The sequence below is a fragment of the Lissotriton vulgaris genome, chromosome 12 (genome assembly GCF_964263255.1).
Source record: "Lissotriton vulgaris chromosome 12, aLisVul1.2, whole genome shotgun sequence".
Lineage (NCBI taxonomy): Eukaryota > Metazoa > Chordata > Amphibia > Caudata > Salamandridae > Lissotriton > Lissotriton vulgaris.
In genome coordinates this window covers 246156349-246179761 of record NC_141700.1, presented here as the reverse complement: position 1 = coordinate 246179761, position 23413 = coordinate 246156349, and the positions used below count along the sequence as shown (strand labels likewise).

Genomic DNA, 23413 nt, shown 5'->3' with positions numbered 1-23413 from the left:
TTGTAAATGCTTGTTATTATTTACTACACACTTTTTCCTTGGTATTTGGGATCACTATTTATCATTTTATATTATTTGTGATAATTATTTCAATGTTATATTCTTCTTATTACCACATTTGCCCTCACATTATTTATTAACATGTAACAATGAAAAAATGCATAGTTTACACATTTATAATAAAAAACTCCCCCGCCCACTTTCTTTCTTTGTTTATTGAGTATAATAACCATCACCCCCAATATAATTTAATCAAATTTAAACAAATAATTATTTTTTCCAACAATAGCCCAGGCTACAAGCTAAATCATTTTACATATCTGTATCACTGTGGTGGTCAGGGAGTAGTGGTCAATGGATGTAGAATGTAGGCCATACAACGGAACTGTTGTAGCGGTATGGCTATGTAATGGATATTATGGTGTTGGAGTTATACAGGGCTAAGGAAGTGAACAACACACTTATCACAGTAACAATATAGATGTTAATGTTAATGCCTCTTGCTTGTACAAAACACTTCATTAAAATTTCTAAATATGTTAACATATATACTCTATGAATTGGCATAAAATAATAAGAAGTACAAAAAACAACAATCCAACCAATAAAGTGGTATAACCTGGCCTGTGAGCATCACAATGTGCTTGTGAGCACAGTCCTAAAACCGAAAACACAATACAGTAACAATCCATTCATTACAACATCGCAATGCTTCATCTTTGTTTGCAAACATGCATTGATCACAAGCCTTGACTAAGAGCAAATCTTTTCTATTTCACTAATCTAATATTTACAAGCATTAGAAGCAAGATAACACAAAATAACGACAATGGCAAATGATAATAAAACGTACCAGCAGCCTGCAAGACAGTTATCACGTGGTTTAGGGTTAAATGTTTTTACCTCCTGCCAGAGGACCTGCTCCAGGTCAGAGGTTACCCTACAGAGGGAACCCACCATGATGATGAATGGGGGAATCCACAGTCTGACCCACAGAGGTGGACGCAGGCTCACAGGTGCAAGGTCTCACTCTAGACCACATAGGTCTCTCTTGATCTGACTAGCTCGCAAGCTAACTGGATGCTGAACCTCCCCCAAAGCAGAAGGATCATTAGAAGACGAAAAATAAAATCCACAGGTGCAGACAGGCAGAGAACTCAACAAGTAGAGACATCACTTAGTCCACTACTTATAGCAGTAGCTTTTTGTGGCAGCCCTCTTTCTGTCTGTGTTGAGTGGAAGAGAGGGCTCCAGGGAATATGTTTACATCTCTGGCCACCTTACAGTTGGGGGGACTTCCAGGCAGACAGATATAAGAAGATGGTAGACCAAGAAAGCTTCAGTTAGGACCTTCAGGCTCATTTTTAGCCAGGAGATAGAGGGCAGCATTCAACTCCACCTTCTGGAAGCACCACAAGGAACGTGGAACAAGAAGCTCTGTATTAAAAAAAGGTGATCAGTAAGCTGGAGTGAAGTTCTAGCGTGTCTTTCCAGAGGTCCTTTGTAAGCACCTATGTTCAGTTTGAGGGGGCTCTTAGGTTTAGCTGCCCCACAAATTGATGCTTAAATGCACATTGATTAAACTGCAAGGACAAACAACTGGGATGTCACATCCATATAGTGTTGGATACTTTCACTGTTACAATGGTGTTCTCTACTTTTTATTCAAACTAGATAAGCATTGATTTGGCATTACATCTATAAGAATACAAAACCGGGGGTGTGTCCCCAACCTCAGACATAGCTCGGGGCAACGACGGAGAGAGCGTGGCCTCCCTTACTCTGAGTTTGGTCCAGGTGAGGTGAGGTAATTTCCCCTGTTAATAAGGGTGATTCACTCACCAGCTGACATGGAGGAATAGGAAGATATATCCTTTAAAGATGTCACTGTGATTTGATTTCTTTTTGAGTGTGTTTTGCACTTGCAGTAGCAAAAGTTTGTAAGAACAGAGGCCCTGATGAAAGCCAAGGGAGTTCTTTCCCCCATTTGGCAGAAACATGTTGGCCCTTAAGCAGTCATTTGTTTATACTGTGTTTTTGCGCTGTTCTGGTTTTTAAATAGAAAGAGACTCACAGCCATTAAAGTTTCCTTACTGTGTGTTCTCTATTCCTTTTTAACTTCACTTTTCCACAAAACTTTCACCCTTTGCACTGCACTTTGTACCAGTTGGTGATCCCACGCATGGTCAACAAGCGAATGTGGGCTTGACCCCAGACCTGCCAGGCGGTTCTGGAAGTAGTCTCACTGATCTAGAGACACACCAGTCCGGCCCTGTGGATGACCAGATGAGAAAATCCAGATCACCAACAAGATTTTGATGGTAATCCATCTCTGGATCTTGGGTCTCACCTATTTTTTGCTGGTGGTTACATGCGTCGGATTGTTAAACTTTATATAGAAACCATTTTGTTATTCAACAAACACTCTGAAGACTTTATACTGTGTATGGTTTCGGATACACATTAGTTTCTTATTGCATCTATAATACCCACTTCCTTTAACACTAATTTGAAGGCCACGTCATTAAGGTTGTTTTTATTTCGTGGTAGAATAATGGCAGTTTACCTGTTAAAGTATGTCTCAGAAATCATGTGAGGTGCTCATAGACCAGGTTGTGACCTGCATCCGGAATAGAGCCCGCTTGCTATATAGAATTCTTGATCTCTTTTGCATTTTAAAGGCAAGTGGTGAAGGTGACCTCATTTTTTCCTTTATTTTTGTGGGGTGAAAAGTCATGTGGCATAAAAACATTGGTGTAAAAATGTTAGGATTCCATAATCAAGGGTCTAAAAAAGAACTGAGAAAGTATTAAAAGTAGATTAATGGTATGGAAAAGATAGTGTGTGGTACAGAGTTGGAGGTATGAGTAGGGTAAGGCATAGAGTTAGGGCAAGTGTTAGGTTTAGAACATGTGATAAGGGTGGGGCCAACGGACAACAAAACAAGTTAGTGTACGTATGGTGTAGGGCACATGATTGCAGACAATGGTTAGGGGTAAGAAAGGAGGTCTAGGATACAATTTGGTGACCTAAGGTGGCCACCACCATTTAATGAAAAGGCAAAATCCACAATTTAATTTTGAAATCCCAAAAAGGTCTAACACTTACTCTTCTATATCTCGAAAGATGTGTTCCAATGGACGGATGAAAGATGCCACCTCTGGCCACACATGATGTTTCCCATGTAAGCCAGGGCCCCCCTGGGGCTGGGCAAGACTGTCCACCATGGTCCAGTGTCCGTATGTGCAACAGAAACCAATAACGTTCATCCTGGTGCAACAGACCGGAGGCAACTGGATACTCATGGGACACAGAAGACGGCGCAACTGCAACCACGAGCGAGATGTATGGCAGCCCGGAGAACAAATCCGCTTTGAAATCCTCCATGGAGGTCTGACGTGGCTGATGATCACCAAGAAACTGGGTTGACTACCCTGGAACTATAAAGACTAACTGGAAACGGAAGGCTCATATCTCCCCAGAAGATACGATCGGCCTAGTATTGTGAAATGTGAACAGCATAATAAATCCAGTCAAAAACAGCGGTTCTTCGCGCCACTCTGAGCTTTCATGCCAATATCTTGCTGGGTAACAAAGTTCCTTTCCTGTATTGCTACGGGTTTAAGCAAGCGTCCTAGAGGTGTTCCCATACTGCTAGAAGAACATCTCCATTTTGAGAATACGAAAACATGGTCAGACCTTAGGGGCTGATACATAACAATACCTGGGCTCCTGATGGGGGAACTTATAACTCTGTCAAATGTTTCCTTCCCTACCCCTCTACATACACTCTTCCTCAAGACCATCATGAACCTTATGGGAGAACTCAGGACCCATGATACTAGAAGGAAACTAGAATGCGGTAGTAGACGAAACACTATACAGGCTTTGAAGCTGATGTGCCGTACGGAACCATGCCCTTTTAAGACCCTTCTTAGGGGCAATGGGACTCTCAGATGTCTGGTGTCTGTTCTTCATGCATGAAAGGGGCAACACTTTTCACTCCGGGGCACACAACACTTTCTCTCACATAGTTTACTTCTTCCTCCCCAGGACCGCAGTACATAGAGTAATGGAGGCACAAATCCTAACCCGAGACCTCTCAGATCACTCCCCCATTAAAATTGACGTAGAGGCAGGCAGCCCATGAGCTCCTCTCCACTGGAGACTTTCGGCATGGTCCCTTCACAACACTAACCTCACCTCTACACATGGGAAACGATAGATACTTATTTCTCCCATAATCGACACTCAGTAGACTCCCTGGGCACTTTATGGGAGGCATTACAGGCAAACCTATGGGGAGAATTTACTAGCTACTCCACTAGGAAGAAATACAGGAAGTGTCAGTCAGTACATGATATAGAAGCACAAATAAGCTCTCTTGAAATGCAGGTCAACAGCAACCCAGACCCGAGAATATACAGGGAAGTTATCCATGCACAAGCCCAACTGCAGAATACACCACTTGATGATGCCAGAACTGTGTGGCTAGCCTCACAATCAAGCTTCTATCAATGAGGAAACCATGCCAGACAACTACTACACCACCTCTGCTTCAATATTACACTCCCCAATTACATATATTCTTGATTCAACAGGAGAAAAAAATTACAGGGGACAGAGATAAAGCCCACCACTTAATGCAATATTATGGTGACATTTACACCCGCCGTGACACTCTCGTGGAGACCCTAATCCAGAATTTAGTGTCAGATCTACCCCTCAGGACTCTCTTAGACATAAAATGACAATTCCTAGAGGGCGACTTGGTGGCTGAGCCGGCTATAATCCGGGTAAACACCAGGCCTGAACGTGTTTCCGGTCGAATTCTTCAAGGCATTAATGCACAGGCTAGGTGAACCTCTCCAGGAGGTCCTGAAGGAAGCACTCACATGTAATCGTTTACCCCTGACTTCCTGAAGGCTGAAATAAAAGTGATCCGTTAAACTGGGAGACTTCTATGTACATGCTCCCCCTACCACCCTATTTATCCTGAATATGGAGGCCAAAATCATTGCAAAGCAATGCTTAATTTGAGACAGATGTTTCCAGTGTTGGGCTCCGGTACTTAATTGTCAACACCAGTGCGCTGGTGGCGCTGTTGGCTAATTTAGATATCAGCAAAACAACAGTTAATTGTTAATTCAATATGCATTAAAAATTACTAATACCTGCCGCCCAAGCCATTCTTATAGTTTTGGGGGCCTGAAATAGTCTGAATTATCACAATTGCAGGAGTGTGAGGGTTAGTAGTTGTGTTGATGCTGTCATTGGCAGCGCTGGCAGGGGCAATGTGTGGTGCAAGTTGAGGGACTCCTAACGAGGGCCCTGGCACTTAATCTTCTACAAATGAAAGCACTGGAGGCTACAGTATGGATCACTGGGTTCCAGAGCACAGAATTATTGGACAGCATCAACCTTTCTCCAGGATGGAAGTTTAGCTTCAGGCAAGGAAGCTCCTCAAGACTCAACTTTTCAATAAGGCTGTCATCTAAGCACTTCATTATCATGAGTGTAACTAAACAATGTTAGCCCTATGTTTCATCTACATTTTTGACTGGACCCGTCCCCTCAGGTCTACAGTTCCACACATTGACTTGTTTTCTTTCCTTTCAGTGTTATGAAGTGTCCTAGGAGCATTTTCTTTTATTAAACTCGTAAATAAACAGGTGATTTTAGTAAGTGTTTTAAGGGTAATTAAATTATGAAATCATGGTGGGGAGTGGTGGGAAATTGACTAATAACATCCACAGCAGAGTCTTTCAGATTTTTAAAAACACTGCTTGAATTTCCTAAGATTTACAAGCATAAATGTTGCCAAGACACTAATTTGTTCATCTTCACAGCAACTAACGGTTGTTTCATGCACCCCACTACAGTTTCTTCGGATCCAAAAAGTATTGTTGACATAAGCAGAAAAATATCCCCATCACGATTTAATATCTACAAAAAGATGCAAAACAGCCCACAAAGAGTGAATACTCAGGAACAAGTTCAGAAAGAGCTTAATAGCTCATAATCTTAACAGCAATATCCCCAATATGTGCCTCATTTTAACCTTTCATTTAAATGAACAAATATCTTGTCTCTCACAGATCCTCAAATAGCTCATGATAATGCTCAAGGAGCATACAAAGGAGCTACTGGCAATTTCATCTAAAAGGAACTACTGCCAGTTGTTTTGTCTTTTAAGTCACTAAAGACATTTACAAGACGTAATTTTATATTTGCATGCGAGAAGAACTTAAAAGTTTTAACTTTACAAAATCTTTCTTGATGATGGCCCATGTGAAGGTTAGTACAATCAGGTTTATTGTGTAAGGTAGTACAGGTAAGTAGCATTACTTATTGACATCTTCCGGACAGGTGGCCATAGATAAAGGCTTTGGGAGTGTGGATGATGACAGTGAGTGGTGCACAATGCACTCACAGTGGTGGCTGTAGATGTGCTTCCTTTTCACTGTGGTGTGTTTCCCATTCTTGTCAATTATAAATAGGGGACAACTTAAGGGACTGGGTGAGGTTGAGCAATGGGGGCAGGTGAGTGAGTGGAGTTGGGCAGGTACTGGTTTTCCACCACATGTACCATGGACATGACTTGTTCATTCTTGTTGAACTGGTCCTATGTCAACAAGGGCCTGTGTAAGATGCAGGACATCACCTTGTCCCCTGGCATTGCTCTACCTCACCATACTGGAACATTCCCACTGGAACTGCAAGATGTCATGAAGGAGATTGTTGTGGTTCTCTGGGGGTTTGTATGCCTTCCATCTACTGTGTCTGGCCCTGCGGTTGTTCATCCAAGGTCCTTAGGCTGGTGTGAATGAAGTGCATGTTCTCCACCCCATACTTTACAGTGTCCTGCTGATCAGAGAACTCTTTCCAGATAGCACCATTGCCCAAGCTAACACCCTATGCAAGTGTGAATTTATGTCCTTTGTGGACCTCTCACTGTGCGCGGACATCTCACTTTGCGTTTATTATTAGATCTGTTTTACTGGCCAAGTATGCTTACTGGCTCCATGGAAAGCTTCCTTCACACACTGCATGATCAGCAGTATGATATGCTTTCTTCACAGACAACATCTGTTGTAATTCAAACATCTGCACACAAGAAGTACGTCTACCATCATCTCACTTAGGGGAAGTATGGAAATTAGGGGTGATAATGGAATCCCCTCTGTTCCTTATACCCCAAAGTAATCAACTTGTTACAAGATATAATGCCTGCTTTGAATCTTCCTGTACCCCGAATTCCTCCAAAGTTCCAGTTACCTGTCTATTAGAGCTTTCCTATCTCGACTATCCCAATGATGTATACCATGGTGCCCCACCCTTAAAATTACAGAGGATTCAAAATACTGTCACCAGGCGGCTTCTTAATACAGCTGTTGGGCCTCACATCACACCATCCCTCATATCCTTATACTGTCTCCCTGGGCCTAGACGTGTGGGACAGCATGTTGAGTTCCCCAGGAAATGAGACCATTTTCCTTCAACACACACCACTTGCCAGACAAACCCATTATATTCCACGTTGGCTCATCTGTTGACCATTTTCCTCTTAGGTAAAAAAAGACTGCCCGAACCTCCTTCTCCTTCCATGCTCTGGAACGTGGTTCTACAAGAATATGAATTGACAATCATCTAGAATTTAGGTAAACACTAAAAACTTGGGGGCATATTATCAAGGGATTTATCACTGCTTTTTTGGCTTTAAAAGCCAAGAAAGCGGAGATAAAATTATCTCCCTATCAGCAACAGCGTGCTAACACGCAAATTCGCATGTTAGCACCCTTTTTCACTACGCTTCCCCTTGCATCTCTAATGAAATGCAAAGGGGGCGTTCCAGAGAAAAATAATAGGAGAAATGTTGCTAAGCGACATTTCTCCTATTATCAAGGATATCGCTAACCCTGTTAGTGCTGCTTTTTGTACACCTGGTATTTTCCTGACTTAGCCATGATATCCTATGGAAGGTGAATATCATGGCTAAGTTTGTGAGCCCCTATCATCAAGCTAACGCCAAACTTCGAGAGATTATCGTTGGTTTTTCAGCGATAATCTGTCATTTGTCAGTTAGCGTGAGGATTTTTATCACTTCTGAGATAAACGTTGCTAATAGCAAGTTATCCCAGCGATAATTTCCGAAGATACTTAGCGATACAAAAAAATCGTTGCAAAGCCTAGTTAGCGATAAATATCGCTACTCGTTGGTAATATGCCCCTTGGTTCTTCACACTCACATTCTAACATAAAAAAGCTTTATTCTCCCTCAGTGCAACACCCTTTTTATGTGCAGAGACTTATGCTGCACAATGTTTAATTATATTTTTGGACTTCACACAAGTATCCCACATATAGCACAAACTACACCCTTTCAACTATGCACTCTGAAAGTGAGTCCAGGAACGAATTACAAATCAGAGAGCTTTAAGACCTAATGAAGCCATAAATACATACATGGAGCATGATCTATGTTTGTGCCCCTACCCTGCCCGAGGATTGGAGGGGGGAGGGCTGGGAGGTATCTCCTGGGAGGATGAACTAGAAACAGAGGGCTTGCTGAGAAGCAGTGATGGCTAGATTCTGGACACGAAAACATGGCTGAAAAAGAATGTGGTGCAGAAGATATTACTGAAAGCCTGGCAGCTGTGGCCCTAAAGTGGGGATGAAAATAGATGATGGCAGCACTTGGGATAAATCTGCACAGCTCTGAGAAATTGAATAAAACATCTACATCAGTGGAAGTCTGCTAAGAGAAGAAGGTATGAAAAAGAGCTTCCCAATGTTGGAGGGGATATTGCAGAAATGGACCTAAGGTTTCAAGCAGTGAGAGTAAAGAGAAAGGACTAAAGCTGAAGAGAAGGGACAGGCTGACTTTCGAGATAGTGCTAATGGTGCTGTTGAGACCCTTGAAGGTATAGTGAACCTACTTTGAATGCATTCCATGGGCGGCCAATATTAGGGTCCTAAGATTTCTGGATATTTTGTTACATAAATTCAGCGTTGAAGGAGATAGACAAGTGTGTTTCTGAGCACAAACATGAGAAGGGTGTCAATCAATCAATTAATCACTCGGAATTGTAAGCACGCTACTCACCCATGAGAGCCTCAAAGCGCTGGGGGGGGTCAGTAGTTTAGTCCAATCGAAGAGCCAGGTCTTGAGACCCTTCCTAAAGGTGTTCAGGGATGGCGATTGGGAGCTCGTTCCAGGTCTTGGCCGCAATGTGAGAGAAGGATCTTTCCCCTGCTGTGGCTCTGCGGAAGTGTGGGGTTTCGGGGAGGACGAGGTGTGCGGAACTGAGGTTCCTTTTTGGTACCTGGAGGGTGATACTGTCGTTGAGGTATCGGGGTCTGGTGTTGTATAGGCGTTTGTAGGCGTGAATGAATATCTTGAAGGTGACTCTCTTCTCGACAGGGAGCCAGTGGAGCTTTCATAAGTGTTGGCTAATGTGCTCAATTCGAGGGATACAGAGGACAAGTCTGGCGGCGGTGTTTTGACTCTAAGGGCTTACTCTCCAGGCAACAGAGGGACCAACGAGAACCCCTGGCACCTCAAGCACAAGAGGAGGCAATGGTACTACTTTAATGACCCATAAGACTTCTGATCTCCAGTACCCTGTACTAAGAAAGCTGCAACCATGAAGCAATACCTCCAGTGAGAAGAGAGTTCTTCTCTTGCAGGATCTAGTAGCACAGGACGATCTCTTGCTGAGTAGAAAGGACTTGTTAGGTTACGATTTATGGCTTGCCTTCGAAATCCATCACAGCTCCTTAAAGTGCCTAAAGTGCTCACGTTCATATAGACCGAAGCAGCAAGATGCCCTCTGGGATCAGTGAAGGCAGAGGGCATGATGCTATGCCAGGGGCACGTGATATATGAGCGCTGGAAGCATTGTTTGTTCCAGGACCTGGCACGATCCTCCAGAGTGGCATTTGTAGCCATATAAAAGTGAAGCTGAGATTGGCTGTCATGGGTTGGTGCCAAAGCTGTGAGAATACTTCGTTTCTATTACCTCCTGCGCACCATAGCTTCACTTTGTTCCCCTCCTGTCAATGTTACATTTTTCCCCTGCGTCAGATCTATTTGAAGCTGTTTACTGTGAAAACGTCAATATGCACTGATGTGATCTGTGGTTCTCGCTCCTTCTCTGCCCCCTGGTTCATCTTACATTTACAGTATTTCCTGGTATTCTTTTCCAGTCAATAGGGCCCAACATTTCCCTTGTCTCTCCCCTTCCTCCCTTTCTCCACAATCTCTTCAATACATTATTTTCCATATGCCGTGGGGCATTCGTGTTTTGCTTTTGGCATAAGGTGGACGGAACTTATAAACAGGTGTCTGAGTTATATGCCAAATGAAACAGGGATGAGGCATCCTTCAGCCCCAAGTCAAATGCACAGCTATATAAAGCCTTCATGGCCATTCAATTTCATCCATCATGTCATCCATTATTCAAGTTCCACTCGTTTCTAACTTTTTATTCAACTCTTTTCAACCTCCTTAGTGATACTCCACACTCAGGTTTTTTTTGCCATTTTTCATGCTTCACATGTATAGACTGTGCCCATCTGGACCTCTTGTTTACACACGACAAATGCGCAGGTTCGTTCCAGCAGTGTTTATTTAAGACCCAATGCATTTCGGGGCTATGAGCCCCTTCGTCGGGGGACACTATAAAACAATAATAAACACATGTCACTATACCATAACTGCATGTTATTCAAACAACAATAGCCAGAATCGCAATATACCATTTATCTAAATGCTACAGTCTAAAAATGTATCTGCAATATTGTACTGACAACTATGCAAACAAAAAACATTACAGGTTTGAATGCGCAAAAAAATCCTGCATAGTAAACCCCCCAGACCCAAAGGCAGACCAGGAAAAATGCCATCAGCTAGCCAGCTTCTTCCAAGAAAAAATCCAAAAAATTCTAGACTCCATCCCTTCTACTAATCCGAGCGAGATTGACGATCCCCCCGACACTCCGATCTCCCCTCGCCTAACCTCCTGGGGACAAATAACCTCCGAAGAAGTCAAGAATACGCTCAAATCCATCAAAAGCGGATCTCCTAGGGACCCCGCACCGCTACGGACCCTCAAGGAAGTTGCTCCCATCATCATCCCCCCCCTCACCCATCTGATCAACGCGTCTTTTCAACAGGGAGTCGTCCCCCCTAGTTGGAAAGCGGCAGTTGTTAAAGCACTTCTAAAAAAACCATCCTTGGATCCAGCGGAATTGGCCAACTACAGACCAATATCCCTCCTCCCCGGGACCAGCAAGATTGCCGAGAAACTGGTGAACAAGAAACTTTCCCAGTTTCTTGAATCCAATAATCTGCTAAAAAACTCGCAGACAGGTTTTCGCCCAGGACAGGGCACCGACATCGCCCTCCTGGCAGCAGTGGAGGAGGCCAGAGCACTGTTAGACGAGGGAGGATCAGTGGGAGTGATCCTCCTCGACCTGAGCGCGGCCTTCGACACCGTCAACCACCAACTCCTGATCAAACGGCTCAAGAAGGTAGGAGTGGAAGGCACCGCTCTATCCTGGCTTTCCTCCTTTCTGGCCCAACGCTCCTTCCAGATCTGGGAGAATAACACCTGCTCCTCCGAAACACCCCTCCAATGTGGGGTGCCTCAGGGTTCCTCCCTTAGCCCCACATTGTTTAACATCTACATGTCCCCATTGGAGGAGGTCGTCACCCCGTTCGGAGTGAGCATTGTCAGTTATGCGGATGACACACAACTAGTTGTCTCCCTATCCCACCCTAGTCAACAGCCTGCGGACCTATTCAACTGCTTGACGCAGATACAAGGGTGGATGAACAACTCAGCCTTAAAGCTGAATGGTTCTAAAACAGACATTCTCCTTCTGGGTCAGAAAGGACTCACCTTCCCTTTGAACATCTGGCCACCCTGTTTGGGTCCCCCCCTCTCCCCAAACAGGAAGTAAAAAGCCTGGGAGTATGGATTGAAACAGACCTTTCATTCACCACGCAGGCCAAAAAAGTAGCCGGTACTTGCTTCGGGCTACTCAAATCGATGAGAAAGATCCTGCCCCTACTTCGCAAAGACTTCTCATCCAAGGACTCATACTGTCCAGGCTCGACTATAGCAACGCTATCTACCTTGGTGCACCCGAAGCAACCTTAAACAAACTCCAGAAAATCCAAAATGCGGCTGCCCGGATCCTCACGAACACCCCTGCCAGAGCTTCAGCCATACCTGCTCTGAAGCTCCTTCACTGGCTCCCAGTGAGGGAACGAGTAATATTCAAAGCCTTATGCCTGGCCCATAAGCTACTGCAGAATCAAGGCCCCCCTATTCTGAGGAAATTCATAAAACCTTACAAAGCCCCTAGATCCCTCCGATCGGACAAGGAGTCCCTTATCATCCTGCCCAGATTCAAGAAAGCCCGCACGGGTGGAAGACGCTTCTCGATCCACACCGCACGCCTCTGGAACGCTCTCCCCCGAGACTTGAGGAAAGAACCCAACTACCTGCGCTTCAGAAAACGGCTTAAAACTCACTTGTTCCCTTAATTTTAACCTTCTTCCGTCTGAAACTTGTTGTCCCCCCCCCTTTTTCAGCCCTCGAACCCACAGGTGTAAGGATCCTTAGCGCTGGGATACCTCAGGGTGACTACGCGCTCTATAAAATTTTTTAATAATAATAATAATAATAATAATGAAATAATGCCTCAAGGTGCATTTTTCTATTAAACTTACGTTACCCAGTTCCTTGGGGATTATTGGGTTGCCCTCTTCTAGTGATTGTCTTTGCTATATGTCGCAACATATTTCTCTTCTTTAAAGATGTTGCATAATAGACTGCTTTAGCCGTTTTCGGTTTCCGAACTTAGTATTGCATGTCTGTGTAGCACGGCACAATGGGACTGCCCTTATTATAACCTATGTTTCTCTAAGAAAACCCCATCTCCCATTAATGGGATTCTGTCTGTTATTCTTTCTCTTGCAATTGTCATTCATGGGCTTTTGCTTGAAGCAAGCTTGCAGAGGCCGACTAAATCTTTCATTAACTAGACAAATGTTAGCTCTTTGGTCGCTTTTTTCTATATCAATATATATTTCTCTTTATTTTTTAACAAACTGCACATTCAAAACCTTTAACTTTGTTGCTCATTGGATATTGAGCCTGTCATGGAACCCGCATGAATTTCACTTATATTTGATATCTTGAACTTTGTGCCTTCTTTATTTAAGGTGAGTCCAGGATAAAGATATACCGCGTAGGCGATAATTAATGGGCTTTCACATGAAGAAAGTCTGCGGAGGCAGACTTCATCTTATATTGATTAGACATGTATCAGCCCTTTGGTCTCCCGTTTTTCCATATCTATATGTATTTCTTTCTATTTTTCAAACAGACCGCACATTAAGAAGTAGATTTAATATTAGAGATTGATTTTCGTCAAGGAGAAAGGAAGGGAGAAAAAAGAAGAGATTTTAAACCTGCAGTGCCAAGGTTTGATAGAACCAGATCTGAAGGTAACCGAACAATGGAAGGATTATCCAACCTAGAAGAACTGATGTAGATTGGAACTATCAGAGGCCCTCTAACAAAAGAAGAAAAGGAAAAGAGGAGAACTGGGAATCCGTGTATGTATTGTGGTTCAAGTAGTCATTTTGTGAGAAATTGTACTAAAAAACCCAAGACCTCATTCAAACCGAAGGAAAACTTGCAGCACCATCTGTAGCGGGAGTTGGACAGGTGGATGCTAAACAAGAATCAACTCTGAAATAGCGCCAGTTGGCGAATACCTTGTAGTCCTCATCTCCTCATTTAATTGTATCTATGGTAATCAAGTTCCGGCACATAACCCTGACAGAACTCTCCGTGATGGTGGATTCCGGAGCAACAGGAAATTTCTGCGATTTAAAATTTGCAGCCAAAATAGGTTTGAGAGCAATACAAAAGACCAAGAGTGAACCTGTACGAGCTGTGGACGGTACTAACCTCTCGTCCAGACCCATTGTGAGCCATACTGAACCGTTACAAATGATATTGAATGATGGGCATGAGGAGATTATCCAATTCAACTTGATCGATGCACCGCAGTTTCAGCATATATTAGGACTCCCGTGGTTAACAGAACACAATCCCACAATCAACTGGAGTACGCGAACAATAATAATGAATTCTACGTATTGTAGAGAGAATTGTTTCGGAAAAAATGAGAAGAGTTATGAGACAAGTCCAGCTCATTCTTTGTGTATAGCTGGCGCATCAGTCTCCGTTATCAATTCCCAAAAAATACCCTCAGAATATCAAGATTTCGCAGATGTGTTCAAGGAGAAAGAAGCCGAGCAATTGCCTCCCCATCGTGTGTACGATTGCAAAATTAAATTGGAACTTGGTGCCAACCTGCCATGCAGTAGAGTCTATGCATTAACCGAAAAAGAACATCAACACCTGAAGGAAAATTTAGATAAATACTTAGCAAATGGGTTCATACAGCCATCTCAATCCCCGGTATCTTCGCCTCAGTTTTTCGAGCCTAAGAAAGAGGGGGATTTGAGAACCTGCATAGACTATTGCGCCATTAATAAGATCACCAAGAAAAATCGTTATCCGCTTCCACTTATCTCATTCTTACTGGATCAAGTTAAAGGAGCACAAATATATGCCAAATTAGACCTGAGAGGCGCATACCATCTAATCAGAATGAGAGAGGGCGACGAATGGAAGACCGCCTTCAGAACAAGATTTGGGTTGTTTGAATACCAAGTTATGCCCTACGGTCTGTGTAATGCCCCGGCGGCTATCCAGCATTTCATCAATGATATCCTAAGGAAATACATATATCAATGCGGAATAGTATATATTGATGATATTCTGATCTACTCCAATGACAAAAGTAAACACCCGGAACAAGTGAGAGGAATCCTGCAAAATCTCAGAGATAATCGACTATTTGTGAAACTGGAAAAATGTGCTTTTAATGTCTCTAAGGTGGAATTTTTGGGATTTATTCTTTCACCAACCGTTATGAACATGGATGAACGAAAAATCAAGGCTGTAGTGGACTGGAACTCCCCAACTAACGTAAAAGAAGTGCAGAGTTTTATCGGGTTCGCAAATTTATACAGGAGATTTATCAGCAAATTCTCACGAAAGATACTACCTCTCACTAAACTCTTGAGGAAAGGCGTTCGTTTTGAATGGACACAAGAAGCTGAAGAAGCCTTTACTTCTTTAAAGAAGGGTTTTACTACTGTTCCAGTGCTGTTACATGCAGACCCATCTGAACCGTTTTACGTAGAAACCGATGCCTCGGAACAAGCGGTTGGTGGAATATTATCCCAACAACATAAGGAAACCGGACAACTGCATCCAGTTGCTTACAGATCGAGAAAACTCACGCCAGCAGAAGTTAACTACACAATAACTGAAAAGGAATTGTTGGCGATTAAAGACGCTTTCAATGAATGGCGGCACTACCTTATCGGAGCTAGGCATCAAGTAACAGTTTTCACTGATCATCAGAATCTGAAATTCTTGAAATCAGCAAAGACACTAACCCCAAGACCATTGCGGTGGTCGCTGTATTTTGCTGAATATGATTTCGTGATTACTTACCGACCAGGCACTCAGAACGGAAAAGCAGATGCCTTATCTAGGATAGGGACGGATAATCATAAACTCCTAGAGAAAGACCAAACCATCATACCAGATTCCAAGATCATTTGTACTACAGTATCCGCTACCTTGAATGAACAGATCATCAAAGCTATGAGTCCCAAAGATATAAAAGAATGGACCAAGGAAGAACCTGACAGAGAAATTCGACATCAACTGCCGTATCACAAGGGATTTCTGTGTTTACCTACCACAGAATTACAACATCAAGTAATGTATGAATGTCACGATAGCCCCTTGGCAGGGCATAAAGGTGAGGCTAAAACTGAAGAATTGGTCAAGAGACACTATTGGTGGCCTGGGATGGCCGCAGATATTGAAGGGTATGTTAAGGCATGTGAAATCTGCGCTCAGGGAAAATCGGAACGACAGGCCCGAAAGGGTTGTTACAGCCCCTACCAACTCCTCCAGGTCCTTGGCACACGATCACATAATAGTTGATCTGCCTTCTAGTCAGGGGTATGACACGATCCTGGTGGTGGTGGATGCATTCTCTAAAATGGCACACTTGTTAGCCTTAAAAGGGATTCCAACTGCAAAACAGCTTGCTAATCATTTCAGTACACACATAGTTAAGCTTCATGGCATTCCAAAGGTTATTGTCTAGGATAGAGGCTCTCAGTTCCTGTCTCGTTTCTGGAGGGCCTTCTTGGTGAGCTTAGATATTGAGGCTCGTTATTCCACCAGTTACCATCCTGAAACAGATGGACAGACCGAGAGAGTAAATCAGGAACTGGAGCAGTATCTGGGATTGTTCCTTTTGAAACAAGCTGGTGATTGGTCCCACTATCTTTGGGCTGCCGAATTCGCACACAACAACGCAAAAAATGTTTCTACAGGTTCATTCGCCATTTTATTTGAATTATGGCAGACATCCGAATTCTGCAGTGACTCATGCGGAAATCTCTGTCCCAGTGGTAAAGGATTTGCTTACTCATTTGAAGAAGGTCCACCTAGCGGCTTCCCAAAATTTAGAACAGGCTAAAAGAAAGTACAAAATGTATGCTGACAGGAAGAGAAAAGAGGCCCCTAATTTACTAGAGGGAGATAAGGTGTGGTTAAGTACTAAATACCTGAAGTTAAAAGGAAACTGAACATTTTTAGCTAGGTATGTAGGGCCTAACCCAGTTGAGAAAAAGATAAACCCAGTGACTTATAAATTGAAACTACCTGCAAAATGGAAAATTCACCCTGTTTTCCATGTTTCCTTGTTGAAAAAGACATCTCCAAATCTACGAAGAAATTCCCCTCCACAACCTATCCAGTTAGAGTCTGGAGTATAATATGAAGTTAAAGAAATCTTAGATTCTAAAAAGGTCAAAGGACAACTGTATTATTTGGTGGACTGGAAAGGTTATGGGCTGGAAGAACGATCTTGGTAATGCAGTTTGGATGTCCAGGCCCCCAGATTGGTGAAGATCTTCCATCAAAGATTTCCGACCAAACCAAGCATGGGACAATCCTCCTTGTTGGGGGGTACTGTCAGAACTTCGCTGCTGATCTGCCATCTCCGGTATTCCAGTTTAGCCACAGAGCGAGGCCTCTGAGACCAGACATCTTTGAGAAATAGTGCCTCACCCCCACTAAACTGACAGCCATCTTAAGATGTTTCATTATTGAATGCAGAAGATATTTAAGAAAATTGAAAAAGCAAATTAAATTAGCGTTAAAGGGCAATTTTAGTTAACGTAAAAAACTTGATAGGAGTCCATCCATTTGCAATACATTCCATGTTGTGTTTTTTTCCCAGTCTATTAAAATTAAGAAGGTCTGGGGATTATTTATGTTTATCATCCTATTTATTTTACTATAACTCCACTGTGAATATGTTGTGTAAATGTTTACAAGTATTTTTCTGGTTACTTTACTCCACTCCCAGATGTCAACTCTGTTAACAGTAGTAGATTCATAGACTGCTGCATAGCTTCACTGTCATAGTTCAATTCCCAGTAATTCACACAATATCTTTCCCTGCTTTTTGCCAGTAGACGTCTCCGGTTTGATTGAGAACCAGGGCTGATGGTTTGGAGTGAGGGACATCAAGGTGAATAGAGAAACAGAGTCCACTCAAACAGATTGAGTCCGTTGCATTTTCCTAGCGCCCTATCCAGCATCTCATGCTGCATCTTAATGCACACGCTCCTATGTTAATACTTTTGAAAGCGGCACCCATCTTAGGTGAAGGGAAACATCTGAAGAATTGACAAGAGAGCATCAGCACTCTTTTCAGGAGCAGCACATAACTTTTGCCAGATCAAATACTGTACTCTAGGTAATCAGCATGTCCGCAGAGCCAAAACATCTCTCTCTCTGGTGCTTCTTAAAGGTGTTTTCTGTTGAGCTACCTAGCCAGACCGAAAAATAGAGGTCCCAATCTTAAATTTGGTGCTTGTGTTAGACGCTTGCAACGGTGTTACAGGGAGTGTTAGGAGTCGGGCTTCATGCGCGACTATGGGACTACATCTGCCAGAAGGCTTAGAGGCAGAAGGGGTTTGTGCACTCTCCCATACTGCTCCGGGAAGGGTCAGGTGATGGTGAAGATTTAAGCCAGCAGTTTCTGAGCCCCAGTGGTTGGCTGTCAGAACTCTTAATCAAGCCTCTAATCAAGCCATCCACGTGGTCTCCACCTTACAAAGCAAACCACATTGGATTTCTAGGAAAAAATGTTGTTTGAGCAATCATTGGCGGCACTTGTGCCATAAGCGGAATTTCAACATGGCCGCCGCTTTTGAGGTAGAGGTAGCGGTCTAGTGTCTATCTGATTTACAGGTGCAGAAACTAAGGTGAAGTGCACGAGCCCAAAGTGATGCGCACTTCACTAGAAGACTTTCCCGAAATAGCTGCGACCTTTCCCGCTCTTCACGAATTCCCGTTTTTCATAGTTACCGAGTCTAAACTTCGGTTCTGCATGCTCACAGAACCTTGTTCCGACGCTTACCTTCAGCGCATGGAGTATTCTGTCATTGGAAAACGTATCCGGAATGTCTTCAGACCCACAACCCGTCAAGAGGCCTCCACCGGCAGCGGTTCTCCTGACAAGAAGAAAAGAGAAAAGATAAGTGATTTAACGCTCTATTGAAAAGACTGTTATTACAATTGAACTCTGAGTAGAAAAGAGAAAGAAAGAACGCTTACCTGAGAATTGTAAAACTTGACAAACTGTATGAAGAAAAAGAATACAGAGAGAATTAGAATAGTTGGGGTAGCTTAGTTTAGTTACTTACTTACATACCTAGCATACTCACCTTAGAGTAGGTAGGGTAGGAATAAATAGTTAGATAGAATAGGATTTAGTTAGGCAAGTTTTAGGCTTTAGAATAGGAACAAAAATCTACACACAGAAGACATCAAGAGAATTTAAAAAGACAAGAACAGACTGAGAGGGTAAGAATTTGAATTCTAAAAGATATCAATAATTAAGTGAATTTAGGGAATATAAATAAATAAATAATCATTGATCTTGTTAACTAGGTATCATCTTAGTCTAAAGAAGGAAAAATAATAAGAATAACAAAGAAGAAGAAGAGGAGCTAGGTTTCTGGAACATGCAGGTATAAGCGGTTATAGGAGGAACTAGATATAGAACAGGTTAGAAAAGATTTAATATCTCTCTTAATGTAAATAAAGGTTTCTCCGAAGTCAAGTCTGCAGAACGGACCAGACAAGAGAACCAGCAGAACAGTTCCAGAGCTGTCTCTTCTGTTGTTTATTATTTTATCCACTTCCCCTTCCCCCTGGAGGGTCTCTTGGAGCCAAGTTATATAACGGGCTCCGAGGAATCTTTTAGAGGGAGTCGGAGGATTAGCAACGTCTGTTCCTGTGCAAGTTTCGTTGGTAAGAGTTAATTACAGAGTCTGACATTGGCTTTCTTTGTCTTTCAGTTGTCCAGCTCTTCTTGATTGGATTCCTATCCCTGTGAAGAAACTCTCGCTACCTTTAGCCCCTTTTGGATTACTCATCCTGCATTCTCCAGAAGCGCGAGGACATGCTGGAACCTTCCTCATCCTGCATTCTACAGAAGCGCGAGTTCGCGCTGGAACTCTCCTCATTCTTTTTCCCATTATTCTTATGCTTTCTTCGTGCCTGATTTATTTTTTTGTGGCTCAAATGCCTTCTTCAGATTTTGTTTTCCTTTAGCGCGAGTACGCTTGGTTTTCTCTTTACGAGCATCTGACGCCCGCGGGGGACACCCTGCTTTTCTTTTTTTTTTTGTTGGAGCTCCGTAATTAGGAGCATTTCTTTCCTGCTTTCTGCCTCGGCACCGTGTTGGGCTTGTTGTATTGTTCATTGAGGAACGTGCGACCGCAAGTGTTATTTGGGCAGTACTTTATTTTTAATGAGCTTGCCTTTTCCAGCATTGACCTTCTGTTTTTTTATAAAGCACCGGAGCGCTGGAACTTTTGCAGTGGAACATTGTGTTACCTTAATTTGGAGATTTTTTCAAGCTCTTCCTAAGAACTTCTCCAATACGACACGCATTGCCTGCTCTATTCTTTGTGTTATCTACGCATATAAGAGAATCCTTCTCCTCTGTTTTGTTTAATTACAAGAGAACATCAAGATCTACCAGTTCTACACACAAGTAAGTTTGGAGGAGTGCACAATATGTAGAGTGGGTGTTAAGTGTTTGCTCAGATATAACCATTTTATCACTGATATATATGTTGCTGTTCCTTTCCCATACAGCACTTCCACATCCTGTAGGACTCGCCCTTCTCTCTGTCGGCTGATGTTGGGACTTCTCTAATGGTCCTTCTTGGTCCCTCCTTTTTTGGAAATATTGGCTCCCTTTGGTGTATAATGTCTCTAGCACGGGGAAGCTATATTTCTGGGAAGGGAAAGGACACTCTCTTCGCTCCTGGGGAAAAAGGGGTCTTAGGTTAAGAAACCTAATTATCGTACAGTGAGAGTACAGTGAGAGTACTCATAAACGTTTATGAGAGTACTCATAAACGATCTTGTCCAACACTGCTCGGAAATTACACACGCCAAGGGCTCAGTTTTGGATCTTGTTGTTTCTAAATCAGACCAGCTTACCACTCATCCCCCCATCCGTGTAGACTGGTCAGACTATTTCCTCATTCCCTTCCGTTTTCACCTCTCCCACATTATAACTCTCAGCCAACCTAAAAGAGCCTCTACTTGGTTCCGCAACATAAAAAACATTGATCTTGGGACTCTATGTGATTCTGCTATGCGTTCACTTCCTAGTCTAGACCCCAATACGGATGTCAACGATCTCACTCCCCATTGCCTCTCAATCCTTGCAGTCGAAATCGACAAGGTTGCTCCACTCCAAAGCAAAAGGAAAAGACCCACCCCTTCAGATCATTGGTTCATAAAGCGCTCTATGACGAAAGGAAAACCCTTAGAATCTTGGAGAAACATTGGAGACAATCTCCATCCACCTCCAACCTCTCTCTTTTACGTTCAGCAAGATCCAAATACCACAAGCATATCCTCCAGGAAAAAACATTACATTTCAGATTCCTCCTCGATTCAGCTAAAAACAGACCCAAAAAACTTTTCGACCTCATCAAAAACCCACATTTTTCTCCCCAAACCATCAAACCTAAGGATGCTTCGAAGAAAGCAACTGAATTTGCTATATTCTTTGATTAAAAGGTAAAATCACTGGTGGAACAGGTCACCCACACCACCCCCATTGAGGAGCAAAAATCCTTAGTCACTTGGCAGAACTTTGCCTCCATCTCAGGAGATGATCTCCTCAAATGCATCCTCGAAACCAAACCCTCCAACCATTCTTCTGACCCCATACCCAGTGTCATCGCCATTGATTTCTATACCAACACTCTCTCCTATTGGACGAGGCTAGTTAATCTCTTCCTCAGTCAAGGATCCCTCCCAGCTGACCTCAAAACAGGACAGGTTACCCCCTTCTAAAAAAAACCTCTGCAGATGCGAACGACCTCAATAACATCCACCCCATCACCATTCTCCGTTTTCTTTCAAAGATCACAGAAAAATGTGTTGCAAAACAACTTTCCCAACACATTATGGACAATAATCTCCTTGACATGTTCCAGTCTGGCTTTATTAAAAATTGCAGCACTGAAACAGCCCTGCTGCGAGTGACTGATGCTGCGCTGCATATACTCGATTCAGGGAATCGTGACTTCTGATTCTTCTTGACCTCTCTGCAGCCTTTGACACTGTTAATCACAACACCCTCCTTAACACTCTTCAACAGAGAATGGGCGTGGAAGGCACAGTACTCAAATGGTTTGCCTCATTCCTCTCGGACAGATCCCAAATGATCAAGATTGCGAACAGTCTCTCGTCTCCACTGGTGGTTGGTCAAGGCGTCCCTCAAGGTTCTTTCCTTGCTCCCACCCTGTTTAATCTCTATCTGGAACCACTAGGTAACCTCCTAAGCAAATATGGAATCCTCTACCATCTCTATGCGGATGACACCCAAATCTACCTCGAAGTGTCTTCCTCTCATGATCTCTCACTACTCAACTCTACTCTCAACTCTATTTACAACTGGATGTTAGTTCACCAACTCATTCTCAATCCCTCCAAAACGGAATTCCTCCTCATATCTAGCTCTCTCTCCCGCCTCCTGTTCAGTCCTGCATAGATCAGTTGAATTTACTCAACAGTAAACTCGTCATTGTTGACTTCGCTAAATCCCTAGGTGTCATACTTGACAAAAGACTCAACCTATTCTTACACATCAACTTCATTGCCAAGAGCGCTTGTCATCAGCTGTGCCTTTTATGGGGGATTCGTCGGTTCTTCCCGGAGAATGACCTAAAAGCCTTGGTCCAATCGCTAGTTCTCTCTAGACTAGATTATTGTAATTCTCTTCTGACTGGCCTTCCCAAATTTCACCTCTCCCCCCTCAAATCCGTCCTCCATTCAGCAGCTCGCTTAATTTCAGGGTCCAAACAAAGTGACCACATCACTCCTATCCTGTCTTCTCGCTGATGGCTTCCCATCGAGGCTAGAGCTATTTACAAAATGGTGTGCATCACCCACAGAGCTTTGCATTCTTCCTCCCCTCGCTATCTGGCGAATAAACTGAAATTGTCTGGAGGCTCAAAACCTTCTCGGAATGCAGAAAAGTTCCTGCTTGAGCCCCCTCCTTTAAATGGGAAAAATTGATGGCTCAATCATTCTCAGGTAATGCTGTGAGAATCTGGAACTCGCTTCCTCCTTTGCTCCGTGCCATCACCTCCATCCAGATCTTCAAAGCGGACCTCAAATCTCTTCTATTCCAAAGACACTTTCAGAACTAATTCCTTCCTTCTCATACCCCACGAGGAAGTTCTTTAGTCATTGTAAATTTGTCATATATATTTATATTTTTGTTTGTACATTCTGTACTTGCTGTGTTTGATATTGTGTTCCTTTTGCCTGCGTTGTTTTGATTCTATGGCCTGCTATTTTTGTTTGTTTCCATTTTTGTAACATTTCTCTCATGTAACGTAACTGGCTCTATTGTACAGTGCTCGGACACCTTCGGTGTAAATTCTGCGCTATATAAAAATGCATTAAATAAATAAATAAATATCAAGGAAGCTTTTGCTGGACTAGGGCACAAGGCATGGCTAGCCACTCCTTCACTCCTATTTGCTCTGATAATTGAGCCAATGGCAGAAAGAGCTAGTGAGGAACAATTGATTCAGTGTTTGGTGTGGGACTGAAGAAGAGAAGATCATGCATCTCTATAAACTGATAACCTTTTGGTCTACTTGGGTGATGTCAATATT

General features: G+C 43.0%; 1 long non-coding RNA gene across 1 annotated transcript in view; it reads right to left on the bottom strand.

Annotated features, from left to right (window-relative positions):
• The window catches only part of LOC147673870 (uncharacterized), a 43164-nt gene that overhangs the window by 5757 nt on the left and 13994 nt on the right, over nt 1-23413 (bottom strand). Inside the window, exons 2-3 of the long non-coding RNA XR_015302521.1 lie at nt 18810-18833; nt 18613-18706 (exon numbers count right to left, since the gene is read on the bottom strand). This is a non-coding gene — a long non-coding RNA (uncharacterized LOC147673870). The remainder of the gene's footprint in view (nt 1-18612; nt 18707-18809; nt 18834-23413) is intronic.